Source organism: Giraffa tippelskirchi, chromosome 1 (genome assembly GCF_054371585.1).
Source record: "Giraffa tippelskirchi isolate mGirTip1 chromosome 1, T2T-mGirTip1v1.2.pri, whole genome shotgun sequence".
NCBI lineage: Eukaryota > Metazoa > Chordata > Mammalia > Artiodactyla > Giraffidae > Giraffa > Giraffa tippelskirchi.
Genome location: NC_137275.1, coordinates 52,119,717 through 52,138,451, shown reverse-complemented (window position 1 = coordinate 52,138,451; position 18,735 = coordinate 52,119,717). Strand labels below are relative to the sequence as shown.

General features: G+C 40.8%; 1 protein-coding gene and 1 long non-coding RNA gene across 32 annotated transcripts in view; one reads left to right on the top strand and one right to left on the bottom strand.

The window, feature by feature from the left end:
* LIMCH1 (LIM and calponin homology domains 1) overlaps positions 1 to 18,735 on the top strand; it is a 385,789-nt gene that overhangs the window by 116,447 nt on the left and 250,607 nt on the right. The gene's annotated exons all lie outside the window — the stretch shown is intronic.
* Positions 3,531 to 18,641, bottom strand: LOC145545916 (uncharacterized). Its single transcript, XR_014082331.1, has 3 exons — positions 16,905 to 18,641; positions 14,403 to 14,945; positions 3,531 to 5,338 (listed from the first exon to the last, which is right to left on the bottom strand). It is a non-coding gene; the product is annotated as an uncharacterized LOC145545916 (long non-coding RNA).

Here is an 18,735-nt window from a genome sequence, read left to right as displayed (position 1 = left end):
CGGTGATTTCTAAACTGCTGGTTATGACCCTTCCGAGGATAATCAAATCAAGCTAGTGGGTTGTGACTAGCATCTTAAAAAATGAAATAGAATAGAAAATATCACAGTACATTGACTCTAGTGAAAGGTCAGTACTGTTCTGCAAACTTTGTATTAGCCCTGTGTGTGTGTGTGTCCGTGCATGTGTAAGTGGTCATGATGGAAGACAGGTTTTTTCTGTATTCTAGAGCCTCAGCTTTGGAGGCTGCTTTAGGCTTGGGTAGACCAGAAAACCCTACCACTGTTTGGAGAAGTAAGGCTAACTAGTCCAGGCTAGGGTCCTGGGTCTGACTCAAAGGGCTTCCATACCACCACAGCTTTCTGATCCCTTATTTAGAAGCTACATTATACCTGCAGGTTCAGCTGCCTGCACTTGTCTGTCCCCCCACAGGTGAAGAACTGCTTTCATTTATCACAGTGCTCCTAAGTGTTTCCTGCTCTCCTCTTGACCTGCACTGACCCAGGAGCTAGATACGTTTGTCATGTATGTGTGTGTGTGTGTGTGTGTGTTCACTTGCTCAGTCGTGTCCGACTCTTTGCGACCCCATAGACTGCAGCCCACCAGGCCCCTCTGTCAATGGGATTCTCCAGGCAAGAATACTGGAGTGGGTTGCCATTTCCTACTCCAGGAGTTGTCATGTATAAAGAAGCACAATTCTCTAGTTCTTTTTTCTTTTTAGTTTTTGGATAGCTTTTTGGAGAAATAGTTCATATACAATAACACATAATTCACCCACGTAAGGTATGAAAATTGTGTCTTTAGGATATTCACAGTTGTGCAAGCATCACCACAATCAATTTTGGAACATTTTACCATCTCAAAAGGAAGCCCTGTATCCTCTAGGTATCATGGGTTCTGCAGTCTGTCTTCTCTTGGGTTGATGTTGCTGACTCAGCCAAGCTTTGAGGAAAAAGGTGAGCTTCTATATCTAGGTTGACTCAGTTTATTATATAGAAATACATTTATAAACCATATATGCCACTTCACTAATGTATTATTGTATTATCAAACACAGACTGATGAAGTAAGAAAGCTGATATTTTCCCCACACTCCTCTATGGTCATCTAGTGTACCCCACACTCATTTTTTTTTTTAAATGCCCTTGGTGTATCATAGACAGCCCACTTCAGTTAGGGCCCTGAAACTTCTTAGTCTCTCTTCCTTTCCTCTGCACCCTCCAACCCACTTCTCATAAGCTCCAGGCGGCTTTTTTAGATTCCAAGGTTCCCCCCACCCCAACTATATCTTAGCTGTTCCCTGTGCCTGGAATGCTCTCTGTCTCATTGTCCTTATGGAGGACTGCTCTCTAAGAGAATTCCCAGGTTTGCCACCTATGCTAGTCTTCTTTAATCTCCTAAGCACAGTTAGGTGTTCCTACCTCTCTCTTCCCTTAACAGTTCATACCAGTTTATTGTAACTTAATAAATGTATTTGTTGGTGTCCCATGCTAGATGGCAAAGAATAAATTTGTAGATTGCTTTTTTGTTTCAGTTCAGTTCAGTCACTCAGTCATGTCCGTCTGTGACCCCATGGACTGCGGCACTCCAGGCTTCCCTGTCCATCACCGACTCCCAGAGCTTGCTCAAGCTCATGTCCACATGTCCATCTAGTCAGTTAACCTATTAGAAACAGTGTGTGAAGAACATTTTCCCTTGTACATGAATCTCTGTACATTTCCACCCATCTCCTTAGGCTAGATTCCTAGAATGTCCATGTCATTTTTTGTCATACTTAAAAAAATATCCAGAAAAATAGGTTGGGATCAAGATTGTGGAGTGGCTTGAATATCAGATTGAAGTAATTTCAAGCATTAAAGCTTGTTTATGGGGATGTTACTTAGGCCAGTTTGCTAAGGCTTCTGTTACAAAGTGTCACCAACCAGATGGCTTAAAAAACAGAAACAATTGTCTCAGTGCTCTGGAGGAAAGAAGTCCAACATCTGGGTGTTGGCCTGGTTGGTTCCTTTTGAGGACTTCAAGAAAAAGATCTGTTCTGGGCCTCTCTCCTTGGCTGGTTCATGGCGTTCTCCCATATGTGTGCCTGTGTCTATAACTTCCCCTTTTGGTGGGAGGAAGGGATAGTGAGAGAATTTGGGACTGACATACATACACTGCTATACTTAAAATGGATAACCGACAGAGACCTACTGTATAGCACAGGAAACTCTGCGCAATATTATGTAGCAACCTAAATGGGAAAAGAATTTGAGAAAGAATAGATACATGAATATGTATAACTGAACCACTTTGCTGTATACCTGAAACTATCATAACACTTGTTAACTGATTATACTTCAATATAAAATAAGTTAAAATAAAACAAAACTATCCCCCCCAATTTCCCCTTTTGTAGGGACAGCAGTCAAATTGGATTAGGTGTCTCCCTACTCTAGTATGACCTCAGCTTAACTAATTACATCTGTAATGACCTTATTTCTGAATAAGGTCAGGTTCTGAGGTTCTATGGGGTTAGGATTTCAACATTTGAATTAGAAAGAGGGGAAACACAATGCAACTCATACATTGATACAAAATTGAATTTATATGTTATTTGGGGAAGTATGATATATTTATAGTACTGGAATTTTTCTAATAAAGAACAAGGTATATTTCTCTTTTTATTGAAGTCTTGTTAACATGTTGTATCAATTACATTCTATAGATTTATTGGACTTGAGGCACTTAGAAAATTACAGTATTTGGGAAGTAACATCAGAATATGAATACTGGGTAAACTTTGTTAGGAAAATTAGGTAGATATGAGAATGAAGTGAGGTACCTGGCAGATTGTTGGCACTCCATAAATGTCCATGGAACAAATTTGCTGGAGGGAGTAAAATCGTAAGGCAGAAAATTTAATTTTGCAGTGTAAAAATTGTGGGAAATGTTGCTGTATAATTTAGGGGTACTTACATATTTGAAATAGTCTAAAATTGTCCTTTATCAGAATAGGCTGAGATTTAAATGGGGTAATTTACTTTGTGTGTATAGTTTATCATAGAATAAGCTAGTAGTGTACTAGTAGAATACTAGTTTATCATAGTATAGGAGGTGAAATACTATTATGAGGAAAGAGTTCGCATAAACCCATTACCACTTAGGGTCTCTTTTCCATTCTCATGTTAGCCTTTAGAAGAACAGGTAACTGAAAATTATTTATATTACATGGGAAAAAAAGAAATACTTTCAAAAGGTATTTTTAGAACATTTGTTTTCATGGTCAAGAGAAAACTTCCTTCTCTATACCCTATTGTTTTTCCAAGTCCTGGGAGTTTTTCTTCCTCCTGGGTCTTTCCCTTCCCAGTCAAGCGCTGGTTCAGGAATATTTGCAGGTTGGCCTGTTGTATCAGCTTGCGACATTTCATGTTTCATCTCAAATCTTGTAGCTGAAAGCAGAAATATTTTAAGTTTTGAAAGCATGAAAAACATTTACATGGCACAGACCTACAGTTCCTGGTTTCAAAGAATTGCCTTGAAATTGGCTACCTTATTACAGTGCTCAGTTTGAGCTTCTACATTTTGGGTGGCACTGCACATTCAATTATTACACTGTTGGCTTTTCTTTCTTCTTTTTATGATGCACAAAGATTCATCTCTTGAGCTAGCTCCACCCACCCCATCCTCTTCCTTTGGCTAAGGGCATGTTCCTTGAGGGAGTCTTCACTTCCACTATGCTTCCTCATAAGCCCGAGGACAGGCTTTCTGGACAAAGTCTTTTCTTTTCACCATCAAACAACCCAGCCCCTGCCTTGCTCCTCCTCTAGGCTCAAGATCTCATCTATAGAACCCCCATCCCTCCAGTACAGAAAAAACTGCAAAGAGGCAAAGTGTGCTTTTGCTGCCATGGCAACTACCGCCTGCTACTTCTTAGCTCCTTTTTGAAGTTATTTCCTTGTTGTGAAGGCTAATTTGCATCAAGTTATCAAATAGCTGGGCTCAATGCCTTCACTGTTCCCAGTCTTCATTTGAAGGCTTCTCTTGCTTCCTTTCAGAACCTTTGCTATAGCTATTTGGTGCATAGATTTCTTCACTGCAGATAGCCTAGAATATTTCCCCTGCCGATGCCCTCTAGAGCATTTCACAGACAGACTTATAAGTGCCTCCATGTGAGGTGGTGCGTCAGCTTGCTATGCTGACTCTCCGTTTGAAAATATGTCTTGGATGATGAATTGGCTGTGAATCTAAAATAGGGTATTATCTTCCAGAGTTGAGGCTTAACACATGGGAGCTCACTTTGGGCCATTGTGAAGGCAAAAATTCTTTACTCCTCCTAACAATGGTTGACCTACAAACAGCTCTCAGGGACTTCTTGAATTCCTACCATTAGTATGGATGGAGATGTCCAGAAGACCGTGGGAAAACAGAATCTGGTGCAGGCAATGAAGGGGAGCACACAGATGGCTTCTAGTGATGTGACTAGGAATTTGAGGTCACTTCTTTTGGGTGGTCATTGAGCAAGAATCCTGAAGTCTTTGAGGTGATGTGGTTCCTGAATCCCTTTTCTAAGTTTTGCCCCAAGTAGATTTCTCACTTCACTATAAATATCTTCAGGGTTGTTTGGGAAAGTCACTCTGTTTTGGGAATACCATTTCAACCTTACCCATCTCCTACTTCAGGAGCTTTCTCATATTGAAACTCCCTTTCTAAGGGCAGCCATTATGTCAGCTTATCACTGGGTTTTCCAACCATTTAGATTCCCTGGACTGTATACAAACATTTGCGTCTGTTGCACAGTTAGGAGACAGTAACAGAAAGGAGTGATGTGCTCAAACAAAGCCATGGAGGCAAGCATCCAAGAAACGCTCATATGAAATGTTGATTTGCTGATCATTGAGGACTGGTAAGTTGTGGGGCATAGTGTAGATGCTGAGGACTTAGAGATGATAGGTGTTGTCCTGGTTTCAAGAGCAGGGAAGGGAGTATATATATCTAAAGCCCATTCTATACCTCTACCTGTTATACTTTTTGCATATTTAGAAGCAACCACTAGCCTGATTTTGGTTTTTTATCATTCCCATGCACACTTTTATATTTTTACTGTATATGTGTATCCATAAACTATGTATAATATTGTTCTGCATATTTTTGAACTTTATAAAAATAGTAACACATTGATTGAATCATTCTGTAACCAATTTTCTTTGCCTTGAGATTTATTTGTGTAATTCTAATTCATAATTTTTGCTCCTGAATTTTGTTATATGAAACAAGCATTGTTTGTTCATTCCATCTGTTAATAAACACTTGGTGGTATTGGTTTAGTCACTAAGTCATGTTCGACTCTTGCAACCCTATGGACTGCCAGGCTCCTCTGTCCATGGGTATTCTCCAGGCAAGAATACTGAAGTGGGTTGCCATTTCCTTCTCTAGGGGATCTTCCTGACCCAGGGATTGGAACCAGGTCTCCTGCTTTGCAGGGAGAGTCTTTACTGGCTGAGCTATGAGGGAAGCCCATTAAACACTTAGGGTTTATCAGTTTTTCACTGTGGCAAGTCTTGCTGGAGGGAACAATTTGCACATGTCCCTGTACAAAGTTTCTCTAGATATGTTTGTGTAATTGTTGAGTCACGTGAGCTGTGTTATCTCCAGGCTTTCTAGATTTTGATCAGTTTGTTGCTTCTCAAACTGATTATGCCAACTGACTCTCCTACCAGCATTGAATCTGAGTTTCAGTTCTGTATATTTTCATTAATGATGGAGTCTGTTGTCTTTTTTAATGCTTGCCTTTATGATATTCTCAGAGCTCCCTGAAATTTGTCTTCTCATCACACTTGTCCTTGCCAGACTGTAGACTCTTAAGAGGCAGGGACAGCCCCTGTCTGTTCAGCCTCCCATCCCCAGGAGTTATCTAGATCCAACTCCTTCATCCCTCTCTTGTACCACAAGGCCAATTTTAGATGCCATGTCTTCCTTGAGCCCTCAAAATAAGATGGCTCTTCCTTCTTTGGGGATGAGCCTGAAGCATTTTATTTGCATCTCTTTTATGTTTACTGTAGTCTGACCCATCTTATACCTAAATGTGTACTTTTCTGTTGCTCCTAATTGATAAACTAGCTCTTGGGGATGGAGAAGATCTTACTCATCTTTGTGGCACCCACAGTACCTATGCCTTGTATGTTCTAGGTGCTTGGTAAATATTTGTGTACGTACTTCAGTGCCTGCTGTGTTCTGGGAAATCATTCACACCCTTCCTATTTCACTGTATTGGATTTGGGGTTGCCAACAAAAGATATGCACTCATTGTGGGCTGTTGATTGCTGGCCAGCTGGTGTTCTAGAAGGACTGCAGAAACAAGAGGACTTCTCACGCCACTCCTGCCCCAGTGCTGAGGTTACTAGTCTCTTTATCTTTGTCAGTAAAACAGAGAAAATGGTATCTCTTTGCTTTAATTTACTTTGAACATTAGTTAAGTTGGACATCTTATGAATATTAGCATATATATATATATATATTTTTTTTTTTTTCCCTTTGTAAGATTTCTGTTCATGTCCTTTGTTCTTTTCTCTTTTAGAGTGTCTTATTGTTTGTATGCCCTTTTCTAAGTTTATTTGTGTAATTGTTGAGTACTTTTTCCCAAGCATATACTTTTTATTATTAATCACAGTATCACAGTATGACACACTCTGAACCATCCCTTCTGACCCTGAACAACACTTCAGCGCTACATGAGTCACCAATGACTCTGTTGACGGTCACCCATTTTTCTTCTTGCCCCAGTCCCTTCTGACACTCTTAACCTGGTCATCTCCTACTCATCCTTCAGAGCTAAGTTTAAATACCATTGCTTTGGAGAGGCTTGTCCAATCCTCTCCTCCCAGCTCATGGAAATCACGCCCTTCCCCCACTGTCCTCTTCCATAATTGCCTTCATGCCCCATTCATGGCCTGACTGCTATTTGCAATCTATGCACGCTCAATGTTTTTATCCACTGCTGTAATATAAACCCCTTCAAGGTCTGGGACAGAATCTGCTTGGTAAATAAGAGAGTGAGTCCATTTAACAGCCAACTGGTTCTCTTTAATCACTCCTTTATTCAGTTAAACCAAAATTAAATTTCTATTTCATCAGATGGTAGAGAACTTGTTAAAGACTTCCACTTGCGTTCTTAAAAAATGGATACGTTTGCTAAATGGAAACTGAGAAAAAGTGGGGCTTTTTCCAGTGTGCGGGTGATCGGGAGAGAGAGAACGTACATCTGGAAGCAGAGCAGCAGTGTGTCTGGGAGTGGGCGTGGCCAGCTGTTCGCCCTGCGCTGAGCATGCCGCGCCCCTCCTGGTATGTTTGCCCAGGAGGCTCCTCAGAAATCTGTCGCATTTGAATAGCCCTCTGAGTGTGACTGTAGGTGGTGTGTCTAGTGGCAGTGCACATTTTACAGATATTTCTAAAAGATAAAGCCTAGAGGTAAGCTATGCCAGGCACATCCACATTCCCAGCAGGCAATCTTCTAGGGAGTATTTGTGAATCTGATCTGATTATTAGGCTATTTTCACACATGGTAGGTGTGCTTTAAGGGCAATTCCATGCTCAGTGGTGAGAGAATGGGAGATCAAAGTCCTGACCTCAGTTCTGCATCAGATGTTCTGATAGCACAGAAAACCTATTCCTGAGGGTTTTACAGCTGTGTGTGTGCCTGTGCATGAGTGTGTATGTGTGTGCGTGAGTGCACATTCAAGGGCATTGACAAATTTAATGCAAACGCATTCCTTTAACTGGTTAGTTTGGGATTATTGACGTGAATACTATAGATAGAGCCATTAAATGTACTGTATTTCTCTGCGGGCTTGACTATTGTAAATATTTACGTGCATTTTCTTTTCTAGAATACAATTCCAATTTTGAAGGCAAACAATAGCTGACTATTCTGAGATGAATAAAGGGGAGGCTGCTATCAATTATAGTGTTTAAAAGTATGGCTTTAGAAAAAAGGATGACTTGTTATTTAATGTATCCAACAATATTGTAAGTAAATTCTGGTTGACCACATCTGGGTGTGTCCCCTTTGATCCTAAAAGGAGAGGGGTGAGCCAGCAATGATGAGGTTGGAACCAGTGGATTGTGTGGATTGGAGAGAGACACTGCTAGAATTGGTCCTTAGAACTGAGTCCGGGGATTTGCGGAGGACATGGCTTTAGTCCAGTTGTGTGCAAGGTCAGCTGCACATGATCTTTGGTTATTATTTTAAATCACCTTCTGAGAATGTAGCTTAAACTCTATGTATTTCCAGGTGGTTGGCATCGTCTGTTTAGTCTTCTTTTAGATTTATTTCATACCCTGCCCAAAATGATTTTTAGCAAGCAAGCAACAGCCATCCTGCACACATGCTGGTGAGGACTTCTGCATTTGGTTGCTTTGACTCAGTACACAGATACATTTAATGCTCCGAGTTTGATGAATTATTTAGGCCCTACATTGTTAACTGCTGTGGTTATTCTAGAATGTCAAGAGTTTTGTTAATCATTTTGACTACATTAACCTGTTCCTAAGGATGGACTCATGGGCTTCAGACACCATGTCCAATGGTGATAGTTTCTGACTTGACCCTAAAGATTCAGAAATTCCTTGTTCATTTATAACTACTAATATAATATTAATATAATTACTTATCCAGTTGGTGAGTTCATATTTTAACATTCCTTTTTTTTTATTTACAATGCTGCATTTAATTTCTGCTATCTAGTCAAGGCTATGGTTTTTCCAGTGGTCATGTATGGATGTGAGAGTTGGACGGTGAAGAAAGCTGAGCACCGAAGAATTGGTGCTTTTAAACTGTGGTGTTGGAGAAGACTCTTGAGAGTCCCTTGGACTGCAAGGAGATCCAATCAATCCATCCTAAAAGAGATCAATCCTGGGTGTTCATTGCAAGGTCTGATGTTGAAGCTGAAACTCCAATACTTTGGCCACCTCATGCGAAGGGTTGACTCATTGGAAAAGACCCTAATGCTGGGTAGGATTGGGGGCGGGAGGAGAAGGGGACGACAGAGGATGAGATGGTTGGATGGCATCACCGACTCGATGGACATGGGTTTGGGTAGACTCCAGGAGTTGGTGATGGACAGAGAGGCCTGGCGTGCTACAATTCATGGGGTTGCAAAGAGTCGGACACGACTGAGCAACTGAACTGACTGAACTGATACAGCAAAGTGACTCAATTATACATATATATGTATATATATTGGAGAACGAAATGGCAACCCACTCCAGTATTCTTGTCTGGAGAATCCCATGGGCAGAGGAGCCTGCCAGGCTATAGTCCATGGGGTCGCAAGAGTCGGACATGACTTAGTGACTAAATCACCACCGTGTGTGTGTGTATGTGTGTGTGTGTGTGTGTATTCTTTTTCACATTCTTTTCCATTCTGGTTTATCATAGCATATTGAATATGTTCCCAATATTCAAATTTTATTTTAATTTTATATTGGAGTATAGTCAATTAACTATGTTGTGATAGTTTTAGGTAGACAGCGAGGGGATTCAGCCATACATATACATGTATCCATTCTTCCCTAAACTCCTCTCCCATCCAGGCTGCCACATAATATTAAGCAGTGTTTCCTGTGCTATGCAGTATTCCTTTATTTCTGTTTTTATTTAGTTCCCGGACCTGAGACACCTGCCTTTTTTTTCTTTTTACCTGCATGAGTTTGGGTTTTGATGATATTGATGGAATAGCTAGGTCAGTATCTTTTATTTAATGATTTTGTCAATAAGAATATTTGATCCATCAGAGTTATAAAACTTATGACTCAGCAGCATAGCTTTATCAGGTATTATTTTGGAACATGACTGTTTATATTTTTCATAGAGTTTATTATTAATGTTTGTTTTAGGGCTCACACCATATCATTTTATTAACAGAAAAAATGAACAATCCAATTGGATTCTCTGTTTTTGTAGTTTTCAGAAATCTGTACTACTCCGATGCATTTTTTTCTAATTTCTCTTATTATATTTATTTGATTTGGGGAGAGAGGGATGAAGTTTTCTTGCCCAAAAAAGGAACCACAAATTTCCCAAGTGCAGCAAGTAATATACGTTGTCTTAACTAATTAAACAAATAAAAAATGATCAGATTTAGATTTAATATGATACTATGCCCTGGACCACCTTCCTTGACCAATGTCGCAGTTTTGAGTAAGATACACTAAGGTAGAAGCAGGTAAAGACACTGCCTTTATCAGTTAGCTGTTGCCACATAACATACCATCTGCTCTAGTTACTGTGCCTCCTTCACTAATTACCCCAAAACTTAGTGGCTGAAAACAATAACAGACTTTATTTCACTCATAGACCTGCAATTTGGTCAGAGTTCTGCAGGGGTAGCTTGTCTCTGTTCCATTCAACATCTGCTGGGTCAGCTCAAGGGCTGGGGGCTGGAATGATCTGTGGCTCTCTTAGTCACATGTTTCATGGATGATGCTGGAGGTCAATGGGACCTTGGGTAGGACTAACATCATAGTACCTACTTGTGGCCTCTCCGTGTGGCCTAGACTTCCCCACTATATGGGGGCTGGGTTTCAAAGACAAGGACAATGTTCTGTTACTATGTAAGGAAGAGATGCCAACCAGTACTCTGTCACTGATGCTCAGACCATCAGAGCTAGGGCACACAGAGGGAAAGGACCATTTGGAGACTGGGCACAGCAAACCTAAAAACCCAGAATTTATACATTAGTTAAATACAGGGAAAATGTCTGTGTCTTCTCTACAGGAGGCATGCTATAACAGATATAGTGGGTTTATTGGATACATAACTCAATTTAGACAAGCTTTTTGAAATATTTTAACTTTTCAACAGTCAATTTTATCTTGCTTTCACAATCTCATTGACATTATTCTATTTATAATAAATTTGATTATTGTTTTATAGGTATAAACTATCTGTTTTCTGAAGGCCACAATAAAACCTAGAGGGAGATTATGGGATCTGAGATCTTTACCTCCATGACTTACAGAAATTGGGTGCATTTTAACCAGTTCCACCGTACCACTGGTTTGGGAGGTGATATCATATTAGTAAGAACTAACATTTATTGAGCACTTATTATATTCCAGGCACTATTGTAAGTAAGCACTTGGTATAAATAGCTCATTTATTCCTCCTGGTAGAACTATGAAGTCGTTTTATCATTTTCATTTTAAAGGTGAGAAAACAGTAGCCCTAGTAGTTAAGTGAAAGTGAAAGTCGCTCAGTCATGTCCGACTCTTTGTGACTCCATGGGCTATACAGTCCATGGAATTCTCCAGGCCAGAAAACTGGTGTGGGTAGCCTTTCCCTTCTCCAGGGGATCTTCCCAACCCAGGGATTGAACCCAGGTCTCCCACATTGCAGGCGGATTCTTTACCAGCTGAGCCATAAGGGAAGGCCATTAAGTAGCTTGTCCCAAATTATACAGATGTTAGGTGCTGCAGCTGAGTTAAAACATAGGCAGTTTGACTGTAGAGTCTATGCCCCTAATGTGGTGAAGGTAGGAATTTGGGCAGAACCTAGGTCTTTGACTTGCATTTTTTTTGAGAAATCACATGATGCTGCATCTGTGAAGGGTTGTAAATGACCTAAACAAATATTTTGCAGATCATCTAAAAGTTCATTTGTAAATGTCACTCTTAGATGCTGATGAGAGATTTTTTAAAAAAATCTTTAAAACACCCTCTTTTCTCCCCAAAGACTTTGCAATTTTATAAAGGTAGTATTAAGATAAGAACACAGCTAGAATATAAGCCAAACATTGGAGAAATAAATGAGAACTTATTAAGTGGGGAATTTCAGAGAAAGGTGAGATGATGGTGCTTTGGAAACAATAGACATCGCCTCTCTGTGATGTAAAACAGAGAGAAAGTTTGGGCAGCAAGGAATGGATCTGAGTAACAAATGACTGGCACAGATGGAATTATAATGCTGTTTCCAAAGCACCAATAATTATAATTATTATGCTGAAGTCAAATTGAATTTTGAATAGGCCTTGACAGATACCTAAGGGATAGAATAGGGGTGGGAAAACACTAATCACATATGTAGGGAAAGCTGCATGTCATCAGTCTGGATATGAATAAGGAGAAAGTAGGGCTGTGACTAGAAGGGTGATTACAGCTGGATGGCTGAGACTCTTTTTTGAAGAGCAGGCTGAGTTGAACTTTTTCCTGAGACAATGGGGAGTAATTGACAGTGTCTGAATAGTGTACTAGAGAGGAAGGAATTTGTGTGACCTGATATGCACTCTTGAGACACGCTGAGTCACTTAGTTGCTATTTAACTTGTGTAAGCCGCTCTCTAAGCCTCACTGGACTCAGTTATAAAATGGGGATAAAAATATTGACCTCCTAGGGTTTTATAAGGAAAAAATGAGCTATGATATGTCAAAACCCCAATGCTTGACATAAGCACTGTTTAAATGATGATTGCTGATGTACTTTTATATCACATACTGTTTTGATGGTGAAGATGATTATGGCTGGTTTCATGATAACAATTATCAGGATAAATTAAAGAGGAGACTCATTTGAATGGAGTATCAGTCTTTACTAAGGAAAACAAAAGCCATATTGGATATTTTAATAGAGGAAATTTAATAGATGGATTGGTTACACGGATGGTTTAAGGGCTAAGAAGCCTAAACCGACAGTGAGCCAACCCAGAGATTAGTAATGGTAGGAAGGTGCTACTATTCCTAGAGCTGAAAGGATCCAGGGAGAAAATAGTGTTACCTGAGCCCAGAGAGTGAGGCTGCTCAGTGGGAGACAGAACTGTGATGAAGACTGCCTGTGAGAGCTGGAACTCTGGAAGGGAGGTGACTACTGTTAGAAATGCCACCTGAGGCAACGCTAGGGATGGAGAAGCTCCCTGACTTTTCTCCTGCTCCTGCCCAGTCTTTACCAAAGCTGCTCACTGACAACTTGCCTGGAAGCCAATTGTCAGAGGAAGCTGGGAACTGGAAGTCCCCTGTGATGTAAAACAGAGACGGAGCTGGGCAGCAGGGAATGGATCTGAGAGGCAACAAATGACTGGCACATATGGTATTATAATTGGCTATATCTATGCTGAGACAATGGGGAGTGTCCAGTATGGTCACCATGAGCCACATGTAACTATTTACATGAAATAGAGTTAAATGAGATTTAAAATTCTTAGGTGCACTAGCTGTATTTCAGGTGCTCAATACTCACATGGGGCTAGTGGCTACCATATTGGACAGTGCAGATATAGAACATCTCCATCATTGCAGAGGGCTCTATTGGGCAGTGCTGGCATATAAACTATCATTAGTATGTATTAGGGTAGTGCAAATAGAAAGGTAAATTTAGATTTGGGGGGCAATGAAGGAATAAATTGAACAGACCTTATAAAATAATGGAATGATGAAGACCGGGGGAGGGGGCAGGGAGAGAAGACAGGTACTGACATTTATCTCTATGGCAAAGGTACTCATAGTAGTTTTAGAAGTGATAGGAAAACCAGAAGGATTTGCTTTGGAAGGAGAGATACTAAACTTGTTGGTATCCAAAAAGCTATGTATGTGAAGCTATCTAGGCGTCATATTGGGATCTTGTTAGAGATTGGACTAGTAATGTAAATTTGAAAGTTGCTCTCATTGAAGTGGTGGCCAAAGTTTTGGGAAGAGAGCCACCCACTAAATTGAGTTGTTTAAGGGTATAGATGCAGAGTACCTGTGGTCCAAGCCTTGGCAAATCAGGAGATGGTGATTCCATCTAAAATTGTCAATCATGCATCCCAACTGCAAAGGAAGGTTATCAAAGCCAAAACAGAAGCAATGGGTTAGGAGAACAGGGCAATTGGAGATCTCAACGGAAACAAAAAGTTGATCCAGTAGGTGGGAGGTAGTGTCAAGGATAAATGGATAGCAGGGGAGCAGATGCTGCCATTAGGAAACATTCTGAGTTAGGGATCTGTTTGGAGATGCTACCCAGGGTGGGGTGCAGATGAGGTTTGAGGTGAGGGAGACATGGAATGGAGGAGCCTCTCATTTGCAAAAGAAGAGATTTAAAGACTTACATCCTTTTTGAAGTTGAAATTACTGTGGATTCATTCATTAAATAAATATTTTTGAGCTTTTACTGTGTTACCAGCCCTGCATTAGGCACTGGGCATAGTGAATGACAGTTCCAGCCCTGCATCTTAAAGGGATGCATAGTCTAAACTAGAGTAAGAGTCTCTCTGGGGTGGGGGTGAGGTGGATCTTGTTTAAAACTTTGGTGCTGGATCCACCCTATATTCCTGGTGGCTCAGAAGGTAAGGCATCTACCTGCAATGCAGGAGACCTGAGTTCGATCCCTGGGTTGGGAAGATCCCCTGGAGAAGGAAATGGCATCCCACTCCAGTATCCTTGCCTGGAGGATCCCATGGACAGAGGAGCCTGGCGGGCTGCAGTCCGTGGGTCGCAAAGAATCGGACACGACTGAGTGCCTTCACTTTCCTTTCCTTTCCACCCCTAGAGGGTCTGAGAGATTCAGGGTTTGGAGACAGAGGAAATAGAGGGTGGGCTGTGAAGATAGCAGAACTGAGAGAGTGGAGGTAATGCTGGTCCTGTGGGGAAGATTGTCACAAACTCAGGTCTAGGCCACAAAGCCTTCCAAGAAAGAGGTAGGACAGAGACAGAAGGCAGGTTGTTGACCCACATTAAGGCAGGAAGAAGGCCAGAGAGGCAGGCTTTTGTTTCTGGAGGAGTTTGCAGAACTTGGTTGTTGTTGTTCAGTTGCTCAGTCATGTCCGACTCTTTGTGACTCCATGGACTGCAACATGCCAGGTTCCTCTATCCTCCACTATCTCCCAGAGTCTGCTCAAATTCATGTCCATTGAGTCAGTGATTCCATCCAACTATGTCATCCTCTGCTGCCCTCTTCTTTTGCCTTCAATCTTTCCCAGTATCAGGGGCTTTTCCAATGAGTCAGCTGTTTACATCAGGTGGCCAAAGTATTGGAGTTTCAGCTTCAGCATCAGTCCTTCCAATGAATATTCAGGATTGATTTCCTTTAGAATTGACTGGTTTGATCTCCTTGCAGTCCAAGGGACTCTCAAGAGCCTTCTCCATCCAGCCCTAAAATTCTGCGAGTGATTTTTCTATCCATACCTGTAAAATTTTGTTTTAATTAATTAATTTATTACAGGTAGTCCTTATTGATTATCTCTTCAATATAGTAGTGTGTACAAGTCAATCCCAAACTCTGAGGAGGCTCTACAAATAGCTGAGGAAAGGAGAGAGGCAAAGAGCAAGGGAAAAAGGGAAAGGTACACCCAACTAAATGCAAAGTTCCAGAGAATAGCAAAAAGAGACAAGAACGCCTTCTTCAATGAACAATGCAAAGAAATAGAGGAAAATGACAGAAGGGGAAAGACTAGAGATGTCCTCAAGAAAATTGGAAGTATCAAAGTAACATTTCAAATATCAAAGTAAATATCAAAGAAATATTTGGATGTTCAAAGGAACATTCAAAGATGGGCACAGTAAAGGACATAAATGGTAAAGACCTAACAAAAGCAGAAGAGATCAAAAAGAGGTGGCAAGAATCCACAGACGAACTGTACAAAAAAGGTCTAATGACCCGGATAACCATGTTGGTGTGGTCAGTCATCCAGAGCCAGACATTCTGGAGTGTGAAGTCAAGTGGGCCTTAGGAAGCACTGCTGCTATTAAAGCTAGTGGAGGTGATGGGATTCCAGCAGAGCTATTTAAAATCCTAAAATATTATGCTATTAAAGTGCTGCACTCAGTATGTCAGCAAATTTGGAAAACTCAGCAGTGGCCACAGGACTGGAAAAGGTCAATCTTCACCCCAGTTCCCAAGAAGAGCTAAAGAATGTTCAAACTACCAGACAGTTACACTCATCTCCCACGCTAGTAAGTTTATGCTAGAAATCTTTCAAGCCTAGGCTTCAGCATTACATGAACTGAGAAATTCCAGATGTTCAAGCTGGATTTAGAAAGGGTAGAGGAACCAGAGATCAAATTGCCAACAGTTGCTGGATCATAGAGAAAGCAAGAGAATTCCAGAAAAAACATCTACCTCTGTTTCATTGACTGTGCTAAAGCCTTTGATTGTGTGGATCATAACAAACTGTGGAAAACTCTTAAAGAGATGGGACTACCAGGCTATCTTACTTGTCTCCTAAGAAACCTGTATGCGGGTCAAGAAGCAACATTTAGAATCTTACATGGAACAACTGACTGGTTTAGGATTGAGAAAGGAGTATGACAAGGCTGTTTACTGTCACCCTGCTTGTTTAACTTATACGCAGAGCACATCATGAGAAATGCCGGGCTGGATGAGTTACAAGCTGAAATCAAGATTGCCAGGAGAAATATTAAGAACCTCATAATGGCGGATGATACCACTTTAATGAGAGAAAGTGAAGAGGAACTAAAGATCCTCTTGATGAGGGTGAAAGGAGTGAAAAAGCCGACTTAAAACTCAATATTAAAAAAACTAAGATCATGGCATCCGGTCCCATCACTTCATGGCAAATAGAAGGGGCAAATGTGGAAGCAGTAACAGATTTCCTCTTCTTGGGCTCTAAAATCACTGTGGATGGTGACTGCAGCTATGAAATTAGAAGACGACTTCTTCTTGGCAGGAAAGTTATGACAAACCTAGACAATGTATTGAAAAGCAAAGACATCACTTTACTGACAAAGGTATGTAGAGTCCAGTAGTCATGTATGGTTGTGAGAGCAGGACCATAAAGACGGCAGAGTGCCGAAGAACTGATGCTTTCAAACTATGGTGCTGGAGAAGACTCTTGAGAGTCCGTTGGACAGCAAGGAGTTCAAGCCAGTCAGTCTTAAAGGAAATCAATCCTGAATACTCATGGAAGGACTGATGCTGAAGCTGAAGCTCTAATGCTTTGGCCACCTGATGTGAACAGCTGTCTCATTGGAAAAGACCCTGATGATGGGAAAGATTGAAGGCAGAAGGAGCAGAGGGTGACAGAGGATGAGATGGCTGGATGGCATCACTGATTTAATGGACATGAACTTGGGCAAACTCTGAGAGATGGTGAAGGACAGGGAAGCCTGGCATGCTGCAGTCCATGGGGGTTGCAAAGAATTAGACACAACTTGCATTGTGTCTAGAGTTAGACATTGACATGTGTCTATCCCAAATTCCCAGACTGCCCTTCACCCCTATCTTCCCCCTCCCTGTGACTGTAAGTTCATTATCCAAGTCTGTGAGTTTGATTCCATTTTGTAGATAAGTTGATGTGTATCATTTTTTTTTTGGATTACACATAAAAGTGATAGCATATGTCTTTCTTTCTCTGTCTGATTTACTTAGTATGATAATCTCGAAGTCTATCCATCTTGCTACAAATGGCATTATTTCATTCTTTTTTATTGCTGAATACTATTCCATTGTATATACGTACCACATCTTCTTTACCCATTCATCTGTCAGTGGACATGTAGGCTACTTCCATGTCTTGGCTATTGTAAACGGTGCTGCAGTGAATATTGGGGTACATGTATACTATTAAACAAGGTTTCTTTCTAGATACATGTCCAAGAATGACTATCTATACCTTTGAGTTGATGTTTAGTAAAGGTAAATATTTCAGTCTACGTGGTGGACTTAAGGTGACTTGATCATGGCATTCAAAACATGAGATGGTTGTCACTTTAGATTTATGGTGACGTGAGAGCTATTCCTAGCAAGCTCTGTGCTTCTTGGAGCAGCTGCCAGCTTCTTGGAGCCCCAGCTTTGTTGGAGCACTGCTCGCCATACACTCGAGTTCAACTCAGTCTTTGAAAAGAGTGACCTGCCTTGGTCACGAGTTTTTCTGCCTATTGGCCCTTTCTTGGTTCACTTGTGTGCTGTTGTGAGTGGTTGAGAAGGTGTGTCCTTTGGTCTTTCCCTTTTGTAGTTAAGCTTTTTATTTCACTTTGTGTAGTTGATGTTTACAGCCAAAGTGACTACTTGCAGGGTGGTGAGGAAATGCCTGCCCAGATGACCTTCCTGCTCTTCTGAGTTCCCTGAGGACCTGGAGGCAGCAAGCACTGCCATTGGCTATTGGAAATTGCTGGGTTTTGTTTTATTTTTCTTCCAAACAAACAAATCATTTCTGAATGGCCTTCTTGTACCTAATTTCTTTTTGTTTGTTTAATGAACAAGATGCAATAATCTGGTTTGTTTATCATTTTGTGGAAATAGTAACGGTGAACATTTATATGGTGATTACTGTCTGCCAGGTCCTCTCCTAAACATTTACAAAATGCTTCCTAAGCATTTACGAATTCATTGACTCTTCAGGAAAATCATTATGAATTGGGCACTGTTGTTATCTTTAACTCACAAACGAGGAAAGTGAGGCAGACAGTGTTGAAGTATAACTCGCTCATGGATGGGAAGTGGAGGAACAGGGTTTCAGCCCCTGGCAGTCTGGCTTCAGAATCCATGTTCTTGACTGTGTTTCTTTCGCTTGGCGCCTAGCAATGCTAGATGCAATTTGTTTGGAGCTATTTCTTTGTCTGCTTAAAATGACCAAAGAGATTTCACCTCATTTGATGCATAGTTCTATTGTGAGTTGCACAATTTTCACTGTCTTTTGCTTAAAAAATGGGGGAAAAGAAAAAAAAAAACCCTAAAAGAAAATTATGGATGGTTTTTAAGAATCTGAGGGTCTGTGGTTCTATTTCATTGTATTGTTATCTAATCACCTGAGACAGAAATATAGTCTCAGCTTATA